This window comes from Gopherus flavomarginatus (genome assembly GCF_025201925.1).
Source record: "Gopherus flavomarginatus isolate rGopFla2 chromosome 13 unlocalized genomic scaffold, rGopFla2.mat.asm SUPER_13_unloc_4, whole genome shotgun sequence".
Classification (NCBI taxonomy): Eukaryota; Metazoa; Chordata; order Testudines; family Testudinidae; genus Gopherus; species Gopherus flavomarginatus.
In genome coordinates, this window is record NW_026114612.1 from 79,403 (window position 1) to 98,807 (window position 19,405).

Below are 19,405 nucleotides of genomic sequence, written 5' to 3' on the forward strand. Positions count from 1 at the left end.
CTTAAACCCAGAAAGTTTGAGATCAACTGGTCTCATCTGGAAATGGCTCCTTTCTGAGCTCCCTGCAGTGCCCAGCTCAGAGAGGAGCAGCTAGCTGGATGGCTGGTGGAGAGGAGCAGCTAGCTGGAAGGCTGGCGGAGAGGAGCAGCCGGTGGTGGAGACTGCAGCAGAACCCCATGGAGAGGTGTGGCAATCAGCCATCAACACAAGCAGCGGAACATGTAAGATGCCTTCCCATGCCTCCCCCCGGTTCCACTCAGGCTGGGAGGTAAAGTCTGCAGATAAACTTCTGAACTCTGGGGCTGCACTGACCAAGGACAGAAACTGTGGGTGGGGTGACTGTTGGGTTGCTGGACTTAAGACCCTGAGGGGAAAAAGACACTGACAAACTTACTTGGGGTGGATCTTTTGCTCATGATTTTTGTTATGAAGCCTGTTTGTGGTGTTTCCCCACATAACGCCACATTGGTTCCCTCCTTTATTAAAAGGCTTTTGCTACACTCAGACTCTGCGCTTGCGAGAGGGGAAGTATTGCCTCTTAGAGGCACCCAGGGGGTGGTGTATAATTGTCCGGAGTCAGCGGGTGGAGGCTCAAGCCACTTTTGTGTTATTGAAACAGAACCCCTAGAGACTGACCCCGGCACTTGTTGCTGCCAACTCTGATGGGCAGAAGGGTTCCATTTTGGGGGGCTCGTCCGTGATCCCTGGGTCAGTATCCCTGTCAAGCACCTGTTGAGCGATCTACTACATTGGGAAACTATCGTGTTTATATTTTGAGGAAATGACTGTTTGTATAATGGCTAATATGTTAGGTTTGTTGGACCCAGGCTCAACAGCCTCTAGCTCAGGAGCCGCAGCCTCAGCCAACGATTGGGCAAAAGCACTGGGGCAAACATTGGAAAAGGTTGTGCTGTCCCATGCTACATCAGACTCTTGTTGTATGTTCAGGTTATTTGCTGGTGAAGAGGAGTTTGAACCCTGGTTAGAGCACACCACTGAAATGGTGCAGGAATGGGCCATACCCGATGCAGATGCCCAATGCAGAAAAGCACAGACGTCTACTAGAGAGCCTTATGGGCCCAGCATTAGATGCGATTTGCACCCTGAAGCTCATTGACCCTGGGGTCAGTGTGAAAGACTGCCTAGAGGCCCTTGATCACATGTTTGGGAGCATAGAGGGCTCTGAAGACAGCTACTGTAAGTTCCTTAATTCCCTTCCCAACAGCTAAGGGGCGAGAAGGCTTCCGCCTATATACCGAGGCTGGAGAGATTGCTTCCGAGAGCTGTCATGAGGTGAGCAGTGACTGCTGAGCAGATGGATCAGACAAGACTGGCTCAAATTGTAAGAGGAACTCAGTATCAGAACCAGATTTTACTTCGTCTCCGGCTAAGAGAACAACAGTAACATTCCCCAAGAAATGAGCCATCACTGAGAAATTTCAAGAGTACTTATATGGTGCTCAGTTTCAAGTATGGACAGACAACAGATGACAATCCACTGACTTACTTGTTAACAAGGGCTAAGCTGGATGCTACAGGGCAGAGGTGGGTGGCCACTTTTGCTAGCTGTGACTTCAGCATTCAATACCAATGAAGTGGTATACAGAGTGTGATTTGTGGGAACCACAAATCCTTGGCTGGGGAGAGGATGTAAGCAGGGTCAGTTTGAGCTCTACTCTGACATCTGTTGGTGATCTGTTGTAAAGGCCTTTTGGGGCTGATGTAATTTGCATGGTCACATCCACCCTGCATTGCATGATTGCGTGTCCAAATCATGACTTCAGCTGCTGTGGGATCCCCAGTCTCTTTGTTATTAGGGCAGGAGCAATAAAGTGTAGTTACAGTGGTTATATGAATGAAGGACAGCAGAAAGGTACTTGGCATTTCATGATTGATGGACTAACCGTAGCCTAAATCATTCTTGCTAGACAAGGCTCATGAGTTCTAAAGCATAATGAATTGAAAGGCTGGCCAATCTATCTCTCTCATTTTCTACTTTAGAAACTTGCTATTTACCTCTTTCAGTTGTAAAAATAGACTATTGATTCCTAGTTTTTCTTTCCTATCTGCTAAAAGGTTACTGATCCAGGAGAAGGAGAGGTTTGAGCTCTCTGGAATAGCTCTTGACTGTGAGTCACAATCTTAGACCAGACTGTTGAGAAGCAGGGCACAGCCCCAGAATCAGTGGTAGGTTCCAGACTTAGATTTTACCAAGTGTCAGATTCTGGAGGATGTGCCTTTTATGATTTTTTAAACCAAAACTTGCTATTTGGGGATAATTTAAATGTTCTGTGCAAAGGACTAGGAGTCTTTTTATTAACCTGTATTTTAGATCATTTTAACATTCTCTGGAATCCAAGTTTTACATCGGTTCTTATCACTTTAAGAACTGATACTTCCTCTATCTCAGGACTAGCTATGAAACTGATTTTTTGGAAGCGGGAGATGGAACAGCAGCTTCCCGCACCCACTGCACTCAGCGCCCTGTTAGTGCGGCACTGAGCCTCCAGGAACGGTGGCCCTCCCTTTGGGGAGAATATTGTGGTTGAAGAGCAGCGAAGAAAAGTGGTGGTGTCTGTCTTAACATTTGGTTTGTACTAGGAGTATGGTTCGAGTCATTTGTAACTCTTTCATCAGTTACGTCTCATACATACCTTCATACATACCCAGCCCTCTGCTTGACTCCTTCATCCCCCCACCACCACCCGCAACCCTAGCCCTGACACTTGCACCCCCACCCATACCCAGCACCCCCTCTGCCCTGACACCTACACCCCCTCACATACCCAGCCCTGATTCCAGCCCTCTGCGTCCTGGCCGCCAGCCCCGCACAGCCCACTGCTGGTCTGGGGTTCTGGCTGAGGGCCCTTGCCAGCCGGGGTCCCGGCCGCAGGCCCCACTCAGCCTGCTGCCGGCCTAGGTCAACAGAACCCCAGACCAGCAGCAGGCTGAGCGGGCCAGCAGCATGAGATCAACATTTTAATTTCATTTTAAATGAAGCTTCTTAAACATTTTGAAAACCCTGTTTATTTTACAATACAACACTATTTTAGTTATATAATATATAGACATAGAGAGAGACCTTCTAAAAAACGTTAACATGTATTATCGGCACACAAAACCTTACATTAGAGTGAATAACTGAAGACTCAGCACACCGCTTCTGAAAGGTTGCCGACCCCTGAGCTAATGTTACTTAGGGTTCATTTGACTATGTTCAACCTAAAATCAAAACCTAATAAACAAAGAATAAAAACTTAGGGAAACCGAACTTAGGCTAGTTCCCTTGAAACTTAAAGTTTAAGAACAAGTACAGCCTACTGATAGTAGATAGAGAGAGAGTGGAGGAAGTAAGTCAGAATGTTAGAGCAAAGTGCTCTAGCGAAGTGGGTTACCTCTTTCATAGGGTACAAGCGCTGGAAATCCTTCCTCCTATGGCCAAATTTCATTCTTTGCCCACAAAACATTAGGGTACGTTTACTTCATAGGCTAGTATGTTTGTGCTTGTTGATGACATGTACATATACACATAAATTCCCTTGTGGTGTACCTGTTAAGTCTGTGGGTACAACACTGAAAAAAACCCTATGCCATTCTCCATTGTCTATTGGTCTAGGTAAAGGTCTTAGACAGGAATGGGTACTTATCTATTTAAGTAACAAGATAAAGGTCAATTTTCCTTTCTTAGTAAAAGGTCACAACATAGGTATGCTAACTTTGCCTTAGCTTAACATACAGGATATGGCCTGTAGTTCCTTGTAAGTCATGTGCCCCAGTTCCCTAATCATTTTTATTGCCCTCTGCTGGACTCTCTCCAGTTTGTCCACATCCCTTCTCACGTGGGTCCCAACCCCAAAAGTACTCACATTTCACCCCATTGGCTCCAAAATGCCAGCTTTTAATATGTAAATAGAGTGCTGCCATGGTCAAGTCACTCCCGAGTTGTCCAGTGGAGCCTGCTGGCCCAGAACAAGGTGAAAATTAGCCAGGACGTCACTCAGTCAATTCCCTGCGCTCCCAGCACGTGGTATCAGAAAGCTCCAAGATCACTCACTTCCCTTTCTCTCATCAGCTTCAGGCCCCAGGGTTACAAATGTACAAACCAGCTGGGATTCTCCCCTGGCCTCAGGGTGTGGGGCTGTTCTGAGGGGATGGACTTGCACACTTGGGCTATTAGTGCAAAGATACAATTTCAATTTCTCTTAGAGAAATTGGAGGGCAATTTATATTTGGTAAAAATCTTATTTAGTGAAAGGAAAGCTGCAGTGACAGCCTGGTTACTGGGGTGCAAAACACCTTCCTCCTGGGAGAAACAAGAAGTTAGAATTAGAAATTTACATCGTTTGTTCCTGTGTTGGTACAGGTTTAATTTTGCTTCTGTGTAGGTTTGTTTCAGGCTGTGATCATTTTGGTTTATTGGGTTGTTTTGTTTTTTTTAGTTGGACTGGATCTTTTAATTGACATTTGCTGGATCAAATGGCTGTCCTGCAACACCAGTTTTGACATAGTTCTGTATATTTTATACAGATTTGACCAGTATTCAAGGATTCAATTCCTTTATAGGAGGTTTTAGTGGTCATGCTTATTTATTTGATGTTATTTTATCATTCTGCTGTAGCACACTTTTTTGATAAAATGTTGAAATTATTAATTTACAGCATTTGTTAGTTTTTATTTTTATAAACAAAGTTTTTCTTAATGTTTGGGTTTTAAATTAAGCCTTGTTTTTGGTTTCCACTTAGGTTTTGGTTACTGATGGGATCTTTAAGAGAACTTTGGATTCAGTACTAAAATTGGGACAGATTTAGAATATTTAAAGTAAACCCTGTTTACTATTTTATTGTAATAAAGTTTGTATTGCTGTAAACCCTAGCCCGGGGGAGAGGAGATGAGCCTGGCCTTTAACTGAGAAGGAGCAGAGTCATGGCCCCCGTGAAGGGTGGGGCCAGGTGATGGGGGGCACAGCCCCTCAATTTTTTTTGTCTAGCCCATCTCAGTCCCCCACTAAAGGAGAAGAGTCTGATGCCACCCCTGCTGGTAACTGGGTGTCACTGCTGCTCCATGGGAAACATGCTCTGTGCCTTACCCAGATTAGTGGGAAACACACTATGTGCCCTACTGTAACTGGTCTGTGGGTGTCACTGCTCGTAGAGGGCAGACACATGCTGTGCAGTACGCCACCTGACCAGTGGGTGTCACTGCTGTATAAAGGGAAACACCTTCTGTGCATTACCCTGAATGACCAAGAGGTGTCACTGCTGCTCTAAGGGAAACATGCTCTGTGTGTTACCCTGATTGGCCACTTGATGTCACTGCTGAGCCAAGGAAAACACCTTCTGTGCATTACTCTGACTGCCCACTGGGTGTCACTGCTGCTCCAAGGGAGACAGAAGAACGGCCAGACTGGTTCAGATGCAAAGTCCATCTAGCCCAGTATCCTCCTGTCTTCTGACAGTGGCCAGTGCCAGGTGCCCCAGAGGGAATGAACAGAGCAGGGAATCATCAAGTGATCCATCCCCTATTGCCCATTCCCAGCTTCTGGCAAACAGAGGCTACAGGCACCATCCCTGCCCACCCAGGCTAATAGCCCTTGATAGATCTATCCACCGTAAACTTATCTAGTTCTTTTTTGAACCCTGTTATAGTCTTGGCCTTCACAACATCCTCTTGCAAGGAGTTCCACAGGTTAACTATGCAACTGCCCTGAGTTTACCCCCCCCCTCCCCTGGCCAGGTTGTATATGGAAAAGAGGATGAGGATGAGGAGAGCCATGATGTGTCTGTCAGTGGCTGGTGCCTCAGCTTCCTCTAGGCAGCAGTGCTGCAAGCTCCTTTGGTCTGTGCCCATGCAACTGTGTCTGGGGAAGGGGGAGTAGAGGCTCATTCTTCCCAGCCCCACACCCCACCCCCAGCAACTGGGGAATTCAGGCCAAATTTAACCCTGGTAGCTGGGCCGGGATTAGCCTGGGCTGGGGTAGGGCTGGGGAGGAATTGGGAGGGAGACAGATGCACCTACTGTGAGGGAAGATCCTCCCATTCCTTGCCAACCCCCTTCACTCCTTGCAGCATAGCACCCCCTAGCGTTTCTTTCTCTGTCATGGGAGCTGTCTTCTGCCTGCTTCTCCGTTAGCATCATCTCTCCTCACCCTGGGGCACTGGCATTGCTCATCCTGTGCAAACAGGCAGGCCCCGGTGTGCCCCATGGTACTGCTCTGCAATTGTGAGGGCAGCTGTTGGATGGAGCCATATCAAAATATGGGAGTGGGCAAGGCTGGGGACCAGGACTCCTGGGTTCTCCCCTCACATGTGGGAGGGGAGTGGAGGTTAGGGGGTAGATTAGGGGAGGGGCAGGGCTGGGATCCAGGAATACTGCTTTATCTGGTTTTCTCCACCTCCTGCAGCTGCCTCAGTCCTTTCAGTGCATTTCTTGTTCCAAATTCATTTGCTGACTTGTGTAACTCACCCCAGAGGTGGCTGCATCTCAGTGTTGGGTGAGGCACCCTTGGCTACGTCATCTCCTAACTGCGTCTCTCTCCCGCTTCGGGTGACCCTGCAGGACTCGGCAAACATCCACAAGATCATAGGGCACTTTGAGCACTGAGCAGGCAGGGGCCAGGTGCCCAGCCCTCCCTCCAGAGAATGGGACCCAGCACCCCCTACATTTTACAGGGATTAAAAAGGGGCAAAGGGGGGCAAATCAGAGGAGGGGGTGGCCAGGGTCTAGGCAGGGGGTGGAAATTGACTGGTCGGGGGGTCAAGCAGCTGGAGGCAGAGTTAGGAGAGGGACTGAAGGGCAAAGTCAGGGAGGGGGGAAGGAGCCAGAGTTAAGCCCAGGGGGAGGCGCTGCCAGAGGGTTAAATCCTGGCACAGGCAGGGGCAGAGGGGTAACAGTTATCCCGGTGGGCTGAGATTCCAGTGTTTGCAAACATGGGTCTGGGGAGCAGAAGGCTTTTTTATTTCCCCTCTCACAGGCAGCACCTCTCAGCATGGGCTTCCCAGGGCTGGGCTCTTAAAGGCACCGGCATCCCACTGCCTAGACACTGCAGCTCCTCTCTGATGTAACCAACTGAGGTGCTGCAGTAGGAGATTCAATTCAGTGAAACTGGGCATTCCCTATACGCCCCACAGCCAGGGGGCTGTGCACCCCCTTCCCCAAATTTCCCCAACACCCCCTCCCGCAGTGGTCAGGTAGTTACATGCAGCGCTGCCAATGTTGTCATTGGTTGCAAATTTGAATGGAAATTAAAACATTAACACACACTTTAAAAGCAGATACAACGTATGAAAACTACTTGTACCTGAGAAAGTAAAATAGGTTTGGAAAGTCTGGACAAAGCTGGGTTTCCTCACCCAGCTGTTGTGTTTGCTGACAATGTTGGTGCATTGGCTTCGGCAGTGTTGGCCAACCTTAGAATTTCAAATGATGATTTGTAAGCGAGGTGTGAATGAGCTCTCCCCTGACAGCTACTGATGACCAGGGTTGAGAGGAGGCTTTGGGACCAGACTGTATTTACATGAACTCATCTACTCTGCCGAGGTATCCAGCGGACAGAGGTGGGCTGCCTCTGCTCTAGGTGCCCGGAGGAGGGAAGGTGTGTGGGGCTCCAGCCTGGGACTCTTCCTCCCTCCCGCCAAGCCCTGACTATTAATCCCAGCCCTGTCACTCCTTTCTTCAAGCGTCATGTGGGCCAGAGGAAACGTGTGGTAGGAAGCACAAGGGCCAAGCTTGTGAACATCAGGTGCAGCAGCAAGAATCCCAACTATCAGGGCAGCAAGTTCTAGAGCCCTAACCCATTGTGGCCACCCCAGCCAAAGACCTGGCTCTAGGAGGTGTGAGTCACCCAGCAGGAGGGGAAAGATTCACTCTTACACAGCTGGAGACAGGGAAGTTGAGCTCTGGGGCTTTACCATAAGCATGGGTGGCAAGTTTGTAGAAATTTTGGTGGTGTCCAGAACCTGCACCCAACTCCACCCCCCAAACTCCACCCCCACCTACCTAAGGCTTACTGGTGGGTGGGCACTAGAACCCCAGGGGAAGCAGACAGCAGTTCTGCCCAATATCCCTCTACTCCAGCAGCAGGAGCAGGCAGGGGACAGGCACACACTGCTTTTTGTCAAGCAGGGACCCAGTGTGGCAGGCAGGGGCAAAGACCCATTTCCAATATTGCTGGAGCAGGGCCCCCAACCCTGAATATTCCTGGAGCCCGAGCTGCAAAAATGTATATAACCTGCCGCCTATGACCACAAGCCAACACAAGGTCCCACTGAGATTTGAACTCAGATTACAGGATTCAGAGTCCTGAGTGCTGCCCATTACACCATGGGACCAGCTTGTGCTGCCTTCTCTGCACATCGGTGACCCTCATGGGGCTGGCTTGTGTAAGGGGGCTCTTGGCCCTTTGCTAAAACATAGTGTGTGTGTGTGGGGGGGGGGTTGGTTGGCTAGTTCCCAGCACCAATAGAAGGGGGAAGGATCAATGGGAAATCAGGACCCTGAGACTGACAGTCCCCAGGGACAATGGGGAGAGGCCAAAGCTCCAAGTTAGCTGCACTGACAGGCCAGACAGTGTAATGAGGGAGTCACCAGGCCAGGGGGTCCCATCCTCCATGTGAGCTGGAACTGCCTGGGCGAGAGTGGGGCAGAGCTAAGGAGAGAGCAGGAGCCCGAGAAGAGCCGGGGAGCAGAGCTGTGCAGGTGTAGTGCCAGAAACTGCTGCACGTAGGAATTTGCAACCTGTAGCAGTTACTGATACCTGAAGTTGTTCTTATTTGCTGACTTGTCCTAATTGGCTAAAACTTGACAGTGGTTTCTCTAGCAAAGGCCAGTTCCTGGCCCCTTGGTCCAGACATCCCCCTTCATATCAGGCTAGGGTGACCAGATGTCAAAGATGAAATATTGGGACGCGGGGGGCGGAGCAAAAATAAAAGCTGGAGGGCCCCCCCGCCACCAAGCGGCAGTGGCACAGCCCCATCTCCAACCAACTCTAGGCTCCAACCACCACTACACCCCCAGCTCCCCCATCCCCTCGCTCCTGGGCCCAGCCTGGGCTCCGAGCTCTGCAGCCGAGCCATGATCCGGGCCCCTCCTGCAGCTCCCGGGCAAGGGGTGAATCAGGCAGCTCCTGGCAGGAGCGTGTCAGCCCCACGTGTATCTCTGCCCCCCGCCCACCTGGGCCCTGCCTGCTCCGTGCTGCCCCCAGCCCCACTGCGCTGCCCCGCAGGTTGCAGGGCTAAAGAAGCTTCCGCACTGCGCTCCCGGCCATGGCCATGATCCGTGTGCAAACCTGGGAGGGAGGAAGAATGCTGCGTGCTTGGGGAAGAGGCAGGGCCAGGGCGAGGATTTGGGGAGGGATCCAATGGGGGAATGAGGAGGCGGAGTTGGTGGGGGCAAGTATCTCTCCAGACTATGCCTGTGTGCTGGAGAAGAGGACAAAGTTATCTGTTTGTCCAGGGTCCCGATCGGTCAGGACGTAGGACAAACAAGCAAATATAGGGACAGTCCCGATAAAATCGGGACGTCTGGTCACCCTACATCAGGCTTCAAGTTGAGAATCATTTCCCATTCCCGCTCTGTGGGAGGGGAGACTTTTAAACTCGCTCTCTGTGCGACTGCACATGGCTAAGCAAAGAGAACAAACCCCAAATCCCCCCCGTGCTTTGGGAGCCAGGTTTGCAGTGGGAATTCTGTAGTTCAGATGACTTCACACCTGGTCATTGTGATTCTTTACCAGTTTCTCTGGCATTGGGGCATTTTTTTTCACTCCCAGCTGTGATGGCCGAGTGGTTAAGATGTGGGAGTTGAAATCCAATAGGGTTCTCCTGTGCAGGTGCAAATCCTGCTCACAGCATGGCCTGTGTTTTAGCCAGTCTCTCACCTGGGCAACACCTCTGTACAACCCCCTGAGACACTCTCAATTCTCTCCCCACCCCAAGTAAATCCTGTTCTGCTCCTTTCAAAGAGATGCCTGGGACACCACCTGACACTGTGTCCTTGAGGGGTCAGGCAAACTCTCAGCACCTGAAGCCTCTGCCACTCACCTGGTGCCCCATAGATCAGCCGTAGCCCTGGTTCTGCTCCTCTCTCTAGAGTGCGAAAGAAGCCAAGTCAGTGACTCCATGGGAGCTATGGGGCTGCAGAACCAACAGAGAAAAAATAGGTGCTCAGCACCCACTGACAGCCACCTCCCCCCACCCACACACACACTACAGGCCTTGTTGACAAGCTCCTCCTCTTCCCTTTCAGTGCCTCCCACTTGTCAGTGATCAGCTGTTCAGTGGGGTGCAGGAGGCACTGGATGGGGAGGGGAAGGAGAAGGGATGGGAAGAGTTGGGGGTGGGAGAGGAATGGGGCAGGAAAGTGCAGGAAGGGAAGAGATGGGACGGGACGGGGTGGGGACTTGGGGGAAGGGGTGGAGTGGGGACAGGGCCTGAGGAGGAAAGGGGGGGATTTGTCCCAGTCCCTTCTAGGGCCGGCCCTGAAGGGAAGCACTGACTATTACAGGGACAATAAAACTGACCAGCATTGCAGGGGAGACTGAGGGAGATCCGCACTCATCAGGTCTCTTCTCTCCCCCACGGTGAGCCAGACACTGCTCTCTCCTGGCTCTCACTCTAGCAGCAGGACGCCAAGGAAACATTTCCCCACAGGAAGTTCATTGAGTGCCCCTGTGGTGCTGGGGGGTCTGGTGCTTCTGCTGGCTCTGGGGCTGGCAGGGGGGTTGATGTCTGCACAGACTCTCAGCTGCCAGGCCGGAGGGGGCACTTGGGACCTTACCAGACTGGCTCAGTGAAGATGGGGGGTTGACAGACCAATACAGATGCTGTCCAGAGCACGGAGCAGCATCCACCTATGAAGCCAGGCAATGAGCATCTCCCACAGCCTGGAGCCGAGGGGGAGGTGGCAGCTGCTGTTCCAGCTCCTGGGGAACAGGCCCTGTCAGCCAACAGACACTTCTTACTCACCACAGCTAACGGTGCCAGATTCCTCCAGTGTGGGTGTGGAGCAGCCTTTTGTTTTCCTGTCCTTTTTGTCTGCAACTGCTGACAAAAACATCCGAGACAGAGAAGCAACAGGCCAAAATGTTCTCATGCAATTGCCAAAGTAGCTCAGTTGGGAGAGCGTTAGACTGAAGATCTAAAGGTCCCTGGTTCAATCCCAGGCTTTGGCAGGCCCTGTCATCCCTCTTTGTGCAGGGGTGGCTTGTTTTCTGGGAGCACAACAGTGCCTGCACCCAAGGTGAGTTCCTGAGCTTGGGCTCTCCAATAGGAAAACATAGAACAGGCTTCTGCTCCTAGTTGGCCCACCTAACCTTTCATAATGAGAACTGTCTTTCTCAACATGGTAGGAAGAAAGTGAGGCAGGGTAGTACTCAGGAATGGTGCCAGAGGGCTGCTGGGCAGTGACAGGCAGGGATTGGGGATGGATGCTCCTCTGTGCAGCTCAGCAAGGGCAGTACCAGGGAAGGGGCATCTGTAAAAGTGACCCAGCACACCTCTCCTCCCCTGGGCATCAGAGCAGAGGCAGCTGGTGCTTATGGCTCCAAGTGAAGGCTTAAAAGCCACAGAGCAACTGAGGTCAGGGCTAGAGGAGGGCAGGACCATGCCTATGTGTGGCCTTCAGACAGGCACAAAAACACCCAGCCAGGCTGCTCCCTGACATGCCAAACACCCACTGAAGGTCACCAGCATGCAGGGCAGCTGCTGATGCTCTGTGGATAACATCACAAGTGGGTAGGAAAGCAGGGCCAGCCCCCATGGTGGGGCCTTTGACTGCTCCCAAGCAGGGTGCTCACTTTTGCAGTGGGGCAGGAGATTTTACCCCAAGAGGCTTTTCCTGAACTGGCAAGAAGTAGAGAAACACCCAGGCGCTGAAGACCGTACGTAGCAAGCATCCTCCAGCACAGTGACAGGTGCACACGCTAGCCCGGGCATCCGCCCATTTTCTTTGGCAAACCAGGAAGGGCAAAGGCTAGACTGGAAGCACCTGGGTCTCATGTCCCAGCCTTTGTGATGCCCACCTCCCAACTCCTTCCCAGGGCTCTAGCTGAAGCCAGAGGATTGGCCTGAGCAGCCAAGAAGAGGTTCCAGCCCTGAAGGGAGCAGAACTTTCAGCACAATGGTAGAACTGCAGAAACACAACCACCAAGGGACTCAAGCCCTCAATCTTCTGATCCACACTCAGACACCTTATCCATTAGGCCACATGGTAACACCAAAAGAAACCCCTCCAAGCCCTTCTTTGGAAAAGGCGGACATTGTGTTTCTCAGGTCATCTACTGAGGGGGGCAGAGACTCTCTCGGCACAAGAAGTCGAGTTCGCAGCAACACGTGAGAATTCTATGGAGCCAGGTGCAGGGCTTTGGCAGGGAGGCTCAGGCATGGGGGGACTGGGGTGCAGCAGATGGACCAGCTGTCTAGGTGTGGAGATTTAGTCACACTGAGGCACAGGAGGGAGGAGGAGAAGGAATCCTTCTGACAGGCAGTGGATGTGCAGAAAAAGAGGAGAGGTTCCTGGGACTTTTTTTGCCTCTCTTTTGCCTACCTGCTAGCTCTTGGGGTGAACGGTGAAAATGGTCTCAACTAACTCAGTTGGTAGAACATCAGGCTCTTAATCTGAAAATCCAGCGTTTAAGCCTCTGTCTAGGCACTCAGCTTTTAAGTGGCCTTGTGTGCCAGAAGCCAAATGATTCCTGGTGCTGTCCACCAGCCACATGCAGATTCCCAGAATCCATGGCCATTTCCTGGAAAGGTTCCTTTCCTCAGGAATCAGGAGAGAGGCCACATCCACAGGAGCAGGCCTAGAACAAGCAGTTTCTGGCTGGCAGGAAGTGCTGTGGGGCCAGGTGCTGAGAAAGCTCAGAGGGAGACCAGCAGAGATGAAGGGAAGAGAGACAGAGAAGCAATGAGTACAGAGGGCAAGTGTACAGGGGGCTCAGGTCCGGCTATTGTGGGGAACTTCCCTGGTTTATACATGACCCTGGTGTAATTGGCCAGAGAAAGGATCTGAGTCCCCACCCCCTTACCCAGAGGCCTATCTGACCCCAAGGATGCTCTTTCTACTCTCACGTGTGGCAGAGTCCTCGTAACCCCAACAAGGCTGGGCCCAGGAATCCTGGGGGGCTTGACCCCCAGTCTTGTCGTGCTCACTTGAAAAGGGCTACAGTGTCCCCACTCTGGGGTACTCTCTCCACTCTGGGCACTTCCCTGACCCACTCATCATTGCATTCCATTGCTTCAAGCAAATACAATTTATTACACAGCAATTAATGTAAAACATAAGGAAAGATTAAAGGAAAACACATCACCCTGTTCTGTGGTGCAGGGAGAGCACAACCAGCATCTCTGGGCAGTGTCAGGGCAGGTCACAGTCTTTCCCTCACCTGTCCCAGGCCTCCTTCCCAGGTCCTGGCTGTGTGCAGGGACACCATGGACTGGACACTTGCTCTGGCAGTGGCCACATGCTCTAGGTGACAGGACCCTTGTTCCCAGTGTCAGCCCCCATGTAGGGGATATGATCCCCCCACCCCCGAAGGTCTGGCCTGCAAGGCCTCTTGATTCATGGCATCTCCTTGTGCTGGGCCTTCTGCCCAGGGTCCCTCTCACTCTCCCAAGCTGCTCACTGCACCCACATCCAGCCCCAGTGCTGCTGTGGCTCTGCCTCCATCTCCGTGGGCTGCTCCTCTGGCCTCTCTGGCTCCGCTTGCTGCAGCTCTTCTCCCAGCACAGATCTGCTCCCTGGGCAGCTTCTGTGGCTCACGCTGCTCTGGCTCAGTTCCTAGAATGGATCTGCTCTGGTTCTCCCTGGCTGGCGCAGCTCTTCTCCCCGCCTCTTCTCGGACTCCTGCTTTCTCCTTAGCTGGGTCCCACTCTGGCCCAGGTAGTTCCAGCTCACACAGATGATGGGATCCCCTGCCCTGGTGACTTCCTCATTACACTGCCTGCCCTGTCAGTCAGTCTAACTTTGGAGCTTTGGCCTCTCCCCATTGCTCCTGGGGACTGTCAGTCTTAGGGTCCTGATTTCCTATTGATCCTTCCCTCTTCTATTGGTACTGGGAACTAGCCAACCAAAAACCCACTGAGCTTTAGTAAGGGGCCAACAGTCCCTTACATAAGCTGGCCCTGTGAGGGTCACCAATGTGCAGAGAGAGCAGCACAAGCTGGTACCATGGTGTAATGGGCAGCACTCAGGACTCTGAATCCTGCAATCTGAGTTCAAATCTCACTGGGACCTTGTAGCAAACCCCTGGAGCTCACAATGCTCAACTTCCCTATTTCCAGCTGGGTAAGAGCAAATCTTTTTCCTCCTGCTGGGTGATTTGCCCTCTAGAGCCCAGTTGTGAAGGCCATAATGGGTTGGGGCTCTAGAACTTACTACCCTGGTTGCTGATACCTGCAGTCCTGTGGTTTGACCAGCTGCTTGGGGTTTTCACAACTTCTCCTGATGCCCACAAGTTTGGCCATTTTGCTTGCAGCCACATGTTGCCTCTTGTCCACATGGCGCTTGAAGGAAGGAGTGCCAGGGCCAGGCTTGATAGTCAGGGCTAGGCAGGACGGTGGAAGAGTCTCAGGCTGGAGCCCAACACATTTTTCCTGCTCTGGGCATCTAGAGCAGAGGCGGCTGGTGCTGACAGCTCCAAGGGAAGGCTTAAAAGCTAGAGAGCAACTGAGGGAGGGGCAAGAGGAGGGGAGGACCATGCTTATGTGTGGCCAGCAGACAGCCACAAAGACACCCGGTCAGCCTGCTTCCTGGCATGCCAAACACCCACTGAAGACGTGCTTAATACACTCAGTGATCAGGAGGAAAACCTGTCAAAATGTGTGTGCGAGGAGAACCTGCTTGGCTTGGAAGGGAGTGAGAAAAAAGAGTGAGTGAAAAAAATAACCAGGGAGAGAGCGAGAGCGAAAAGAACATGGAAGGCAGAGAAATAAATAAAGGGAGAGAAAAAAATAGAAAAAGAAGGAAAGAAAGGAAGAGCATGAAAGGTAGAGGGGGAAAAAGAAAGCAAGAACATACAAGCAAGAGAAGGAAAGGAATGAAGAAGAACAAATGAACCACAAGTGCTAGTTGAAGCTGGAATGGGACAGTCAGAGAAAGGACAGACTGACCCGTTAAGCAAGGTTGCACCCCAGATTCTCCATGTTGGGGGCACAAGCCCCCTATTTCCATCTTGGGCCTGCTTGGGGGGACCATGCATAGGTGCCTATTGGCACCCCTATGCTCCGTGGAGGGGGGCAAGGCCCCCCATACCCTCAGGGCCACTGAAAGCGGGTTCAGGCCCGGTGAAAATTTTTTTCAGGCCCCCCCCAGGAAGGTGGACTAGCTAAACAGGGCAATGAAGCCAGGGAAACTAGGCCTTGGGCCCTCTTCTGGACCACCGGGCCCCGGTAATTTGTACCGGCTTTCCCCTTGCATGGTAATGGTGGTGCACTCACGCACTGCCACGCCTTTTAGTATTGTGACTATTTATCTGTACAACAGCAGCACCTACAGAGAGCGGGGCAGACTCAAACCCCGGTTGGGCCAGGCGCTGCCCAGACACAGCGAGAGATAGGCCATGCCCCAGAGAGTTTAAAGGCCCCATACCCAAAAAGTGGGAGGAGAAACAGAGGCCCAGGGTCACACAGCAGCACTGAGAGTAGAACCCAGGAGTCCTGGCTCCTCTTGCTCTAACCACTAGACCCCACTCTGCTCTCAGAGATGGGGCTAGAACCCATGAATCCTGGCTCCCCAGAAGCGGGGGGAGTGGGGTCTAATGGTTAGAGGAAGGGAGGCTGGGAGCCAGGACTCCTAGGTTCCATTTCCAGTGCTGGGATCAGGCACCAGCACTCCAAGCATGTGCTTGGGGCAGCACTTTCCAAGGGGTGGCACTCCAGCCCCTGCCCCCCCTTTTTTGGAGAGGGGGGGCTCACAGAAAGCCAGGAGCCAGCCCTGAACCAAGATGTTCCCTGTCAGCTGAGGCTTTCAGGCTGAGCTGGAACTGACCCTGCAATTCTGGCTTCAGTAGCAGGATGGCGCTCACGGCAGCCTGAGGTGCACAGGCTGGACTGCAGTTCAGGCTGCCCTGCTGCTGGAGAGCCGGAGCGTCAAACCCCCTAGGGCGGCTCTAGGCACCAGCAAGGCACCTGCTTGGGGCAGCCCATTTGCAAGGGCAGCATGGGAGCTGAGAACCAATAGGGGTCTCTGGGAGCTGTAGTTCCTTGGTTAGCTCCCTGCCTATAGAGCCAGCCCTGGAGCAGGGAAAGAACTACATTTCCCAGCATTCCCTTGGCCACTACCAACTGGAAAAGAAGGAGGGGGGCCTCATGCGGCAGCGTGGTGTGAGTGGAGAGTTGCACTGTGAATGGAGGAAGACCATATTTTAACATTCAAAAAACAGGACACTCCAGGGGGAGGGAAGCCCCACCCTGCCACCATCCACTCCCTCCGACTGCCCCCCCCCCCAGAAACCCCAACCCATCCAATCCCCCTGCTCCCTGTCCCCTGATCACCCCCTCCTGGGAGCTTTGCCCCAACTGCCCCCCAGGACCCCACCCCCTATCTAAGCACCACTGGTCCTTGTCCCCTGATTGCCCCCTCCCAGGACCCCTGCCCCTAACTGCCCCTTGGAACCTCAGCCCCTATCTAAGCCTCCCTTCTCCTTGTCCCCAACAGCCCACTCCTGAGACCCCCCTAACTTCCCCCCCAGGACCCCACCCCCTACCTGTCCCCTAACAAACCTCTGGGACTCCCATGCCTATCCAACCGCTGCCTGTCCCCTGACTGCCCCACCAAAGCTCTGACCCATCTAACTCCCCTTTCTCCCTGCCCCTGACTGCCCCCCGGAATCTCTGCCCCATCCAACACCCCCTGCTCCTTGACTGCCCCCCTGGAACCCCATACCACTTCTCCAACACCCCAGCCCCCTTACTGTGCCACTCAGACCAGCTTGTCTGGCTCTGTGCATCTCCAGACACGCTGCCGCATACATGCTGCCATTCTCCCCCGCAGAGCCCACAGCCCCCCCCCGACACACAAACACACACACACACACACCCAGCACCTGCCTTCCAGATTTGCACACCTCAAAAATCAGAAGTGCTCAAGCTCAGTTTGGGCAGCTGGTACTTCATTTCTCCCAAATCAAATATACTGATCCACTCTAACTTGCTGTAGAAAAAGTAGGATAAAATTGAGCAAGAAATGCTTCCGAGTGGTTATTAGGACTGGAATTGCTATTTTCAACAGCCATTGCCTTTTTTTGTTTGTTTGTTTAAAAGGAAGACAGTGATATTGCATTGGGAAATTCCCCATAGAAAGAAAGAGTGGAACAAAAGAATAATAAAGGCATCTCAACTTTTCCTCATTTATGGAGGATAGTCTTATAATATGCATCCAGATATCTTCCAATCACACAAGCTGAAAATTGTTCCACTTTACTGCACTTCTATAACCATGTGGGAACCAATCCTGTCTGTGTTTTTACACATCCAAAATTCCTGCTGAATGACCTGCCCTGGGAGCGAATTACCAGTGATCCAGGGCTGCGGTGGAAGGAGGGTGCAGGTGGAGATGGGGGAGAGCCTCGGGCTGGGGTGGCAGGAAGTTGGGGGGGCACTGCTGGGGAGGAGCCCAGGGCTGGGGCAGCAGCGGGGTGGGGGGAGGGCACTGGTGAAGGGGGAAGCCCAGCGCTGGGGCAGCAGGGGTGCGTGTGTGGGGGAAAGCCCAGGCCTGGGGCAGCAGGCAGGTGCGGGGTGGGGGGACCCTAGGGCTGGGACGGGGGGGCAGACTTTTTTTTGCTTGGGGAGGCAAAAAACCTAGAGCCGGCCCTGACCCCTTGATTAGGGGGCTGGAAGACAGGACTTATGAGGAGAGGGTGAGGGAACTGGGATTGTTTAGTCTGCAGAAGAGAAAAATGAGGGGGGATTTGATCACTGCTTTCAACTACCTGAAAGGGGGTTCCAAAGAGGATGGATCTAGACTGTTCTCAGTGGTAACAGATGACAGAACAAGGAGCAATGGTCCCAAGTTCTGTGGGGAAGTTTAGGTTGGATATTAGGGAAACTCTTTTTCACCGAGGAGGGTGGTGAAGCATTGGAATGGGTTCCCTAGGGAGGTGCTGGAAACTCCTTCTTTAGAGGTTTTTAAGGTCAGGCTTGACAAAGCCCTGGCTGGGATGATTTAGTTGGGGATTGGGTTGGACTAGATGACCTCCTGAGCTACTTTGCAGCAGAGGAAGACCAAGCAGCAGGTACAATGCGGGGTCGCACCCCGGCCGGCAGATAGAATCTCATGTCCGAGATCCTGGCTCCTGTTCCTTTGCAAAGTGTGTGCTTTTGCTCTGGATTTGAGCTGTGGGCCAAGTGCCTCTGACTTCTCGTCCGGGCTCCATCCTCCATGCGCCTGGCCATCAGCGGGACTGCCTCAGGAGAGCAGCTTCCCCACCCTCGCCGCATCCCAATCTCCGCCCAGCTGGAGAAGGAGCAGAGGCAGCCCGGAGAAAAGACTCCTTTGAGCTCCGGAAACGGCCGGAGCATCTTATTTGCATACTCACAGTGCATTGCCGGCAGCGAAGCGAGTCCCTGGTCAAGGGACTGGTTTTGCTCCATGTGTCTCTGGTTCCCATGATCCAACTCAGGCTGTCAATCGGTTCAATTCCATTTCCTCTAAAAGCTAGCACTTTAGCGGGCTGTGAGAGTAGTCACCCTGACTTGTGGTAGCATAGGCGGCTGCCCTGGCAGAAACTGCTTTTTTTTCTTTTCTTTTCAGTTCGTATAAATCTTTTGCCTTTTACTACAGATTTCTGTGGAGAGGAGCATTTATGAGTTTGTACTCAATTTTTTTGAGGCTTTGTTTTGGCAAGTCTATTCCCTGTTGTGAAAAAAACAGAAGGATACTACCTCAACTGGTGTCAGTAGCTCAAGCTTTTCTATTAGTGTATGAAAACAACTGAGAGCTCTGAAAATGACTGTGTGGGTTTTTTTGCCTTTTTTTTTGAGCTCATTGTGTTAGTGAGATGGCTTCCTAGCTAACAGGGGACTGTTTTGTGGTGTGTATTCTGCTGGCTCTTTGGTTTCATAAGTTTTTGGTTATCACAGTTGAAGAGCAGCAAAGAATTGTGTTGTTGTTTGTGTTAACGTTTGGTCTGTCCTAAGAGTGTATGGTTTGGAGTCATTTGTAACTCTTGGGTTAATTATTGTCAACAGCTTATTTTTGGGTCCCTAAGTTGAAAGGCTGCTCTTGCAGATTTCAGTTTGTCATTGTTGGAGGGTCAGTTAAAGAGCTGCTTTCTTAATCTAGTCCATGAGGGTTCTTACGCCACCCTCCTTAATATACCTTCCAGAAGGTGATTGCATGGTTTCCCTCATATCCTCACAGAAGAGAAATTGTCCATCCCTTTCCTGTTGGGAAAACACCAGTGTTTTCAAAG

The 19,405-nt window shown here is 52.0% G+C and overlaps 4 non-coding genes across 4 annotated transcripts; 3 read left to right on the forward strand and 1 right to left on the reverse strand.

Annotated features, from left to right (window-relative positions):
- The first annotated feature begins 2,332 nt into the window (after positions 1-2,332).
- Positions 2,333-2,526, forward strand: LOC127041801 (U2 spliceosomal RNA). Its single transcript, XR_007771721.1, has one exon. It is a non-coding gene; the product is annotated as a U2 spliceosomal RNA (small nuclear RNA).
- Positions 2,527-8,255: 5,729 nt separating this feature from the next.
- Positions 8,256-8,327, reverse strand: TRNAQ-CUG (transfer RNA glutamine (anticodon CUG)). Its single transcript has one exon. It is a non-coding gene; the product is annotated as a tRNA-Gln (tRNA).
- A 2,767-nt stretch (positions 8,328-11,094) lies between these two features.
- On the forward strand, positions 11,095-11,167 carry TRNAF-GAA (transfer RNA phenylalanine (anticodon GAA)). Its single transcript has one exon. It is a non-coding gene; the product is annotated as a tRNA-Phe (tRNA).
- Positions 11,168-18,726: 7,559 nt separating this feature from the next.
- On the forward strand, positions 18,727-18,841 carry LOC127041803 (U5 spliceosomal RNA). The gene has a single exon (XR_007771723.1). It is a non-coding gene; the product is annotated as a U5 spliceosomal RNA (small nuclear RNA).
- The last annotated feature ends 564 nt before the right edge of the window (positions 18,842-19,405 follow it).